This window comes from Colias croceus, chromosome 17, assembly GCF_905220415.1.
Source record: "Colias croceus chromosome 17, ilColCroc2.1".
Lineage (NCBI taxonomy): Eukaryota > Metazoa > Arthropoda > Insecta > Lepidoptera > Pieridae > Colias > Colias croceus.
The window spans coordinates 8,306,001-8,312,992 of NC_059553.1; the positions used below are offsets into that span (position 1 = coordinate 8,306,001).

Sequence of the window (6,992 nt, forward strand, 5' to 3'; positions counted from 1 at the left end):
TTTACTACGATAACTACATTATAACCACATTATAACTGTGTGGGTTGAAATAATGACAGATGAAGATAATGAAAAAAAAAGTAGAGCAATAATTGAGCCAGAGATTGCAAGATAGTATGTATGTACAATAAAGCATAAATAAAATAAATATTGGTAGACCAGCTACCTCAAAAAATACCTTTAAATCTGGATAACTTTCTTCTGGCCTAACTACCTATAGAACTCTTTTGTATTATAACATTTCCTTAGGTAATTTGATTATTCCTTCAATCTAACAGTATATATTATATTTAAATATATACCCTTGTTAGGTACTTTTTATTCATTTATTTTATACTAGCTTTCCACCCGCGGCATCGCCCGCGCAGTCAAAGAAATACCCGCATAGTTCCCGTTCCTGTGGGATTTCCGGGATAAAACCTATCCTATGTCCTTTCTCGGGTATCAAAATATCTCTATACCAAATTTCATGCAAATTGGGGCGTGATTGAGTAACAGACAGACAGAGTTACTTTCGCATTTATAATATTAGTATGGATGTACCTATTCAGTATTTTTTATCAGGTAGGTACGTTTTCATAGCCACCCATAACCTGCATAGAGCATAACTAAAAATCGTGACTTTTCTCTTTTATTTCACACAGCCTGATAGAGATCTTTGAAAAACGATAAGGTTACCTTATGTACTCGATTTTCCCTTTGTTGTTTTGAATATTTGTAATTTATAATTATATTTAATTTACATGGTATGTACCTACATAAAATTGTTAAATAAATAAATTACTCTGACTCATTATTAAAATATTTAGTTATGATAAAGTGTAGCCTAGACATATTTATCAAATCATAATAGCACTTGGTCAAACACATTTTCGTATTTAAGTACTTACCTAATATTATAAGAAAGGAAGAAAAGATTAAATAAATTTATAATAATTATAATGTCAACTTTTCCAGATCTCTACATAAACTACCTAGGTACACAGGGAAGATTTTTTTGTTTGCTTGTCGACAGTTAAAAATGACTAACTACTTAGGTACTTATATGTTCTTTTATTTCACATCGATAAAAATCTGTTTTCTAAAATCAATAGGTAGGTAAAATCTAAAAATTCTAAATCAAATAATGTCCGTTGATGATCTTTATTACAAAAAACAAGAATAATATGTTTGCTCGAACATTATTCCCACGAAAAGTCCCAAAAAATTATAAGAAAACTCCTATCCATCAAAATAATACCTAATACCAAATTAAACAGACAAACGACCGCGAGATTCAAGATCAATTCCACTGAAAAATTTAAAACAAACATCTCCAAATCCCAGTATTAATATCTATTTGTGCACAAAACAATTATCGGAACTCATCGAGGAAAAAAATTAACATGTTTGCCAATGTTTGGTTATGTCTGTTTACTATGAGCGGGGTTATCTCAACGTATAAAAGTCTTTGCGCCGAAAAAATCGACGTTATTCTATTTTTGACTGTTAATCTTTACTGTCTGTGTTTAATTTTTTTAAAATGAAAGCGGTACGTATTTTTTATATTCTTTTTTTAATTATTGTCATTAATCGATAATGACATTTATTTATTTACTTAATAAGTAGATAAACAATTAAAAATGAGCATGTGTTCCGAACATACGTGTCAGAAGTGAAACTTCTTTGGCAAGATTCAAAGATACCAAAATCGTCCTTATTCCATGACGTGACGGTATTGCCAAATTAGGATTAATTTAAAGTCCTTAAATTTCAAAACATAATCGAGGACTCTTTTATGTAAAAAAAATGTTTAGGTACCTCGTGTATTATAGTCTAGCGCTAAATTATGTTATGGCGCCAAAAAATATAAATTGTCATGTTATTTTGTTTGCATTATGAGAATCAAGGCCAGACTGAAGTATTTTTAAAACTTGACATATAACATCTTCTCCATTAAGTTACATTTAAAACCCTTTTCGGGGTAAAAGTGACCTTTTACATACCCTACATAATATATTAGATAACTCTAATTTGCAACAAGGTTAAGTTAATAATAAGATTTAACCATACAGTTTTATAATCTTGTCATTAACCATAAATGTAAGGTTATCCGTTATCCTAAGTAAATAAAGGAAATACATACATCATTTTATTATTGTGGAAAATGAGATAAAAAAAATGTTATGACCTTTTACTAAATGATTAACAACTGTCTAATAATAACAAGTTAATTACGTGTTTCTTAATAAATTAAACTATAAATTGGTGATATTTATTTTTGAAATTTGACTTTTCTTTTTGTAGTTGGATGGATATTAATAAAAGCAGCTATAGTTTAGTTACAGCCTACAGAAAACTAACGATTAAACGACCGGCTTTATGTTAACGTAACCATCTTGTATCTGGTACTCAGTTAATGCATGTTTAAGAGCAAATTATTTGTCTTCACCTCTCCTATTATTCAGAACTTAACCATTTTTTTAATATTAAAAACCATCATCGGATGTGACCACGAATATTCAGATATGACTAATTTTTCTATAGACTTATCTACACAGGAAAATATATCAAATGTGACAGTTTAATATCGATAAAAGTATTTCTTAGAACATCTTCGTTTTCAATTTTATCTTATCGTAGCAATACCAATCGGGTCTAGACTCATCATCATCACTACATAGTATAAAACAAAGTCGCTTTCTCTGTCCCTATGTCCCTTTGTATGCTTAAATCTTTAAAACTACGCAACGGAATTTGATGCGGTTTTTTTTAATAAATAGAGTGATTCAAGAGGAAGGTTTTAGTATACAATTTATTAGGTTTTAAAAAAAGCGGGCGAAGCCGCGGGCGGTAAGCTAGTTACCTATAAAAACAAAATATAGGTATTTTATTGTTCATAAACTGCAACCAATGCTGTTATTATTTTTAATTGCTCGCATAGTAACGCATTGATACGTTCCCGCAAAGAGTTCACGACTAAGAGCTTTAAAAAAATCGTTACCTATTTTTCCGAATTTAGAAATCCGGTTCACCAAAATAAAGTACAGGAGGATCAAGATAATAACTATAAAAACCCGAGGGGAATTAATTTAAACTGTAATCAAGATCTTGGTACACCAAAGAAGAGCAAAGTGCACGAAAAAGAGAAGATATCATTTTTTGAAAAATGATTTCGAAGATCTAGAATACCAGTTTATTTTTTTAATCGTTATTAATTGCAATGAATATTACTTAAGTATCTAATAACTAGCTAGCAGCTTCTTAATATTGTCAAAAGGCTTTAATCGTCTTTGCAACTTTATTTTACGGCCATCAAAGGAAAACCGTAGTTTACATAGTTTCCGTTTCCTTGGAATTTCCGGGATGGAAACTCTCCTGTGTCCTAACCCAAGGCTTTAACTATTTGTGTACCATATTTCATCTAATTTGGTTCAGTGGTTTAGGCGTAAAGAAAAGACAGTCTGAAAGTTACTTTCGCGTTTATAATAATAAAAAAATAGTTGAGAGCATAGGAAAATGAGGACAATATGATGCATTCTAGCTGTTAGAATCTAAAAATAAATGTTTTGTTTTTACAGGTACTTCTTCTCGCGGTTGTCGCACTCGTGTGCGCCCAAGGTGAGCGGCAATTATTAATTACATCAAATATTGATCTATGTAGAACACACAGAATCTCCCAATGTCACATTGGTGCTAATAAACGATTTTCTATATTGTTACTTCGCTTATGTTTAACGTCTCTATTTTTTTTTACCGAAACTAATTGTCATAATCAATAAAGAAATATAGTTCCTTTACATTGCTAATAAATTTTAATGTAATAATGTTCCGAATATTATTTGCGTAAATATTTATAGAAAATTCGCAAACAATAATAATATTTTTTTTTTTTTAATTTTGTAAAAGCCTACAATTTTTTTGCCTGTTTACATACCTACTCTATGACCTATGTGATGGTAGTTACCTAGTTTTTCATAATACTTTTTTCTATTGTTACAGCATTCGCCGGCCCCTACAGAGGTCAAAGTAAGGAACCAGACTTTGATTTTTACAATTCCACTTTATAATATTTTACTTAACTGTGTATTTACACAGTTATTTAGAAGCAATACTTTCTTTCAAAGCTCCTGAGGCATCATGAGTCAAACTGATGTATAATAACTTACTTCATGTTCTTTTTATAACCTATTTAAAAGCCTTTGATTGTTGATAACCATTTATATTATATCTGAAGGTCTTATTGAGAAATACATGTATTTATACACAATATGCTATTTTAAAAGTTATGTTGCATGAAGCCTGATTGAAAAAGGTTTGGGAACGGTCTCTTCACTCACCATTTACATGGAATAATTTTCACTATGCTTACATCATTGCTTTGCATGCTATTACTACTACACCTACTCATATTATCCTTATAAATCATTAAATGATATATATATAATTATCACGAAAATAAATGACAAAAAAATAAGTATCTATAAAATGCTAATATCAATTTTGGATATTAAACATAAAAAATAGAACTTATATTTTTTTTTTTTTGTGATGTTATGTGATGTCCAAAACCATATCTGTGGTACCTACCTTTTGAAATTCAACCAAATACATATAAGTATGTGTTTTTATTTTTTACACATATTTATTCATTTTCAGTGCAAGTATGGGATAATAATTATAGATATAGCCCCATCGATCCGAACCGCGGTAATATTTATTTAATACTTTAATAATATTTATTATTGTCTCAAAATGTATTGTATATTCACAACCATTCTTATGCATTTTATTTACAGTATATTTTGGCAACTATAGGCCTTACGATCCATCTATGGGTAAAATATTTTTATTATCTATTTATATTATTTTTTTATTTGTATTTAATTATTTTGGGTATTATTACAACATTTCATATTTTTGCAGTGCATGTTGTCAACAATAATTATCCGAATGATCCATCACAGGGTATGAATAAGAATATTAGTAATTAGATAATTAAATAAATAAAAAATGGCAAGAATTAATTTTTAAATTATTTTATTTTCAGTTAACATTGTCGATAATAATCCTTCTCAGGGTATGCATTTAAAATTTTAATTAGATAACTATGTATTAAATTACTTCATCAAAATTAATATAAATAATTTATTTTCAGTTCACATAGTCGATAATAATCCCAATTATCCGACACATGGTATGAATAAAACATTATTTTATATTTACAATAATTATTTAATTTTTAATAATAAATTAATTAAATAAATAATTTATTTTCAGTAAACGTAGTCGATAATAATTATCCGAACAATCCGTCTCAGGGTATGAATTTTAAAATATTTATTAAATTTACAACTATTTAACTTTAAATGATAAATAAAAATAAATAATTTATTTTCAGTTCACGTGGTCGATAATAATTATAATGATCCAAGCCAGGGTAAATAAAAAATTATACTAAAACATATATAAAAAAAATTATTAAATATTAAATTAATTCATATATTTTTTGATTTTCAGTTCATGTAGTCGACAACAACTACAATGATCAAACACAGGGTATGATTTAATGTGATAAAATACTTAAAATACTTGAAATAATGTGAATAAAATACAGTTTTTAATGAATCTAAATAAATGAAAATAAAAATATCATTCCCTTCCGCAGTTCACGTTGTTGACAACAACCCTTACGGACATCACCAAGGTATAATCTTTAAATCTTTAAAAAATAAAATAACTAAGCGAGATAATAAACAAATAAAATTCATAAAATTCAAGCCAATCGTGAGGCACTTTTTATTTTTAAGGAAATTTATTAATTTTTATTTCTTTCTTTAAAACAGGTAACGGACAATGTAAGTAAATTATAGAATACATTTCATTTAAACGTATACTATTTTTTCATTAAAATTATATACGTTTTTATTAAAATTTTGTTTGCTTTTTTTGTAATTTATATAATATATATTAAATTAAATCTCTGCTCTACAAATTGGCTCTACAACTCATTAAGAGCATAGTAATCGTGGTAATGATTCTCGATATAGTTCTGTGGTAATGATAACCGTAATTATAACTTCATTCATCCGATATATTTATATTTGATGTATAATAATATATCTTTAAAACTAAACAAAAGGTTAATATAAACATAATTTAAAGCATTTTCATACGATTGCAGTCTATAAGATAAGACAGAAGACTAAAGATTATGCAATCTATAGGTTATCAAGTTTTTTATTTATACGTATATAAAACATTTTTTATTATTTAAACGTTTTTCTATAAATAAATACTTTGCATGTTTAATATAATGAAAATCTATATCAATCAAAGTTATTTAAGATGGTGGATAAGAGCATCACAATAACTTTATAGGTACTTATAATATAAATGCTTGCATATTAACATAGGTATCTACTAACGCCATCGCCAGTCATTAAAATTAATATTTTCTCTTGTGGGGTTGCATGGGTATAAAAATAAGGCTTTTGTGTAGGTATACTTGACATAAATGAAAATTCGTTTTCCAATACGTATAAAAATATATAATAAGTATAAAAATAACCATTCTGAAAGAAAAAATATACTTAATTAATTTTATTTAATTTTGTCATTAATTAATACTTGCTTAATTTGTTTTATTTCAGTTGTTGAAGATCAGGGATTCTACAGACCCACAGTGAACGGTAAGTTTTTAGTTTGAGTAACTTTTCTCAAGACAAAAGAAATAGAAATATATTATTAAAAATATACCGGCTGATTTGGTTCCTCCTTTTTTTAAGTCGGATAAAAAGCTAAGTGCTAAAAGTAAAATACAAAAGTTTATATAGAATTTTTCCATAATGTCACATCTTCAAATTACCAACGAATCGGGTTTCTTAAAATAAATTTCGTAACTAAATATTGTCCAAGATAAAACAGATTATGCAAACTGCGGGTTATCTCGTTTGCTATGTAAATACATTCTATTGATTTAACAATATTTATCTCTGTATGACTTATTTCAT

General features: G+C 27.5%; 1 long non-coding RNA gene across 2 annotated transcripts; it reads left to right on the plus strand.

Annotated features, from left to right (window-relative positions):
* The first annotated feature begins 1,486 nt into the window (after positions 1–1,486).
* Positions 1,487–4,817, plus strand: LOC123699214. 2 transcript variants are annotated; one of them, XR_006752501.1, is made up of 5 exons: positions 1,519–1,531; positions 3,561–3,600; positions 3,982–4,008; positions 4,639–4,689; positions 4,779–4,817. It is a non-coding gene; the product is annotated as an uncharacterized LOC123699214 (long non-coding RNA). The 2 variants fall into 2 exon arrangements; XR_006752502.1 differs by lacking the exon at positions 4,639–4,689 and having other exon boundaries at positions 1,487–1,531.
* Positions 4,818–6,992: the final 2,175 nt, after the last annotated feature.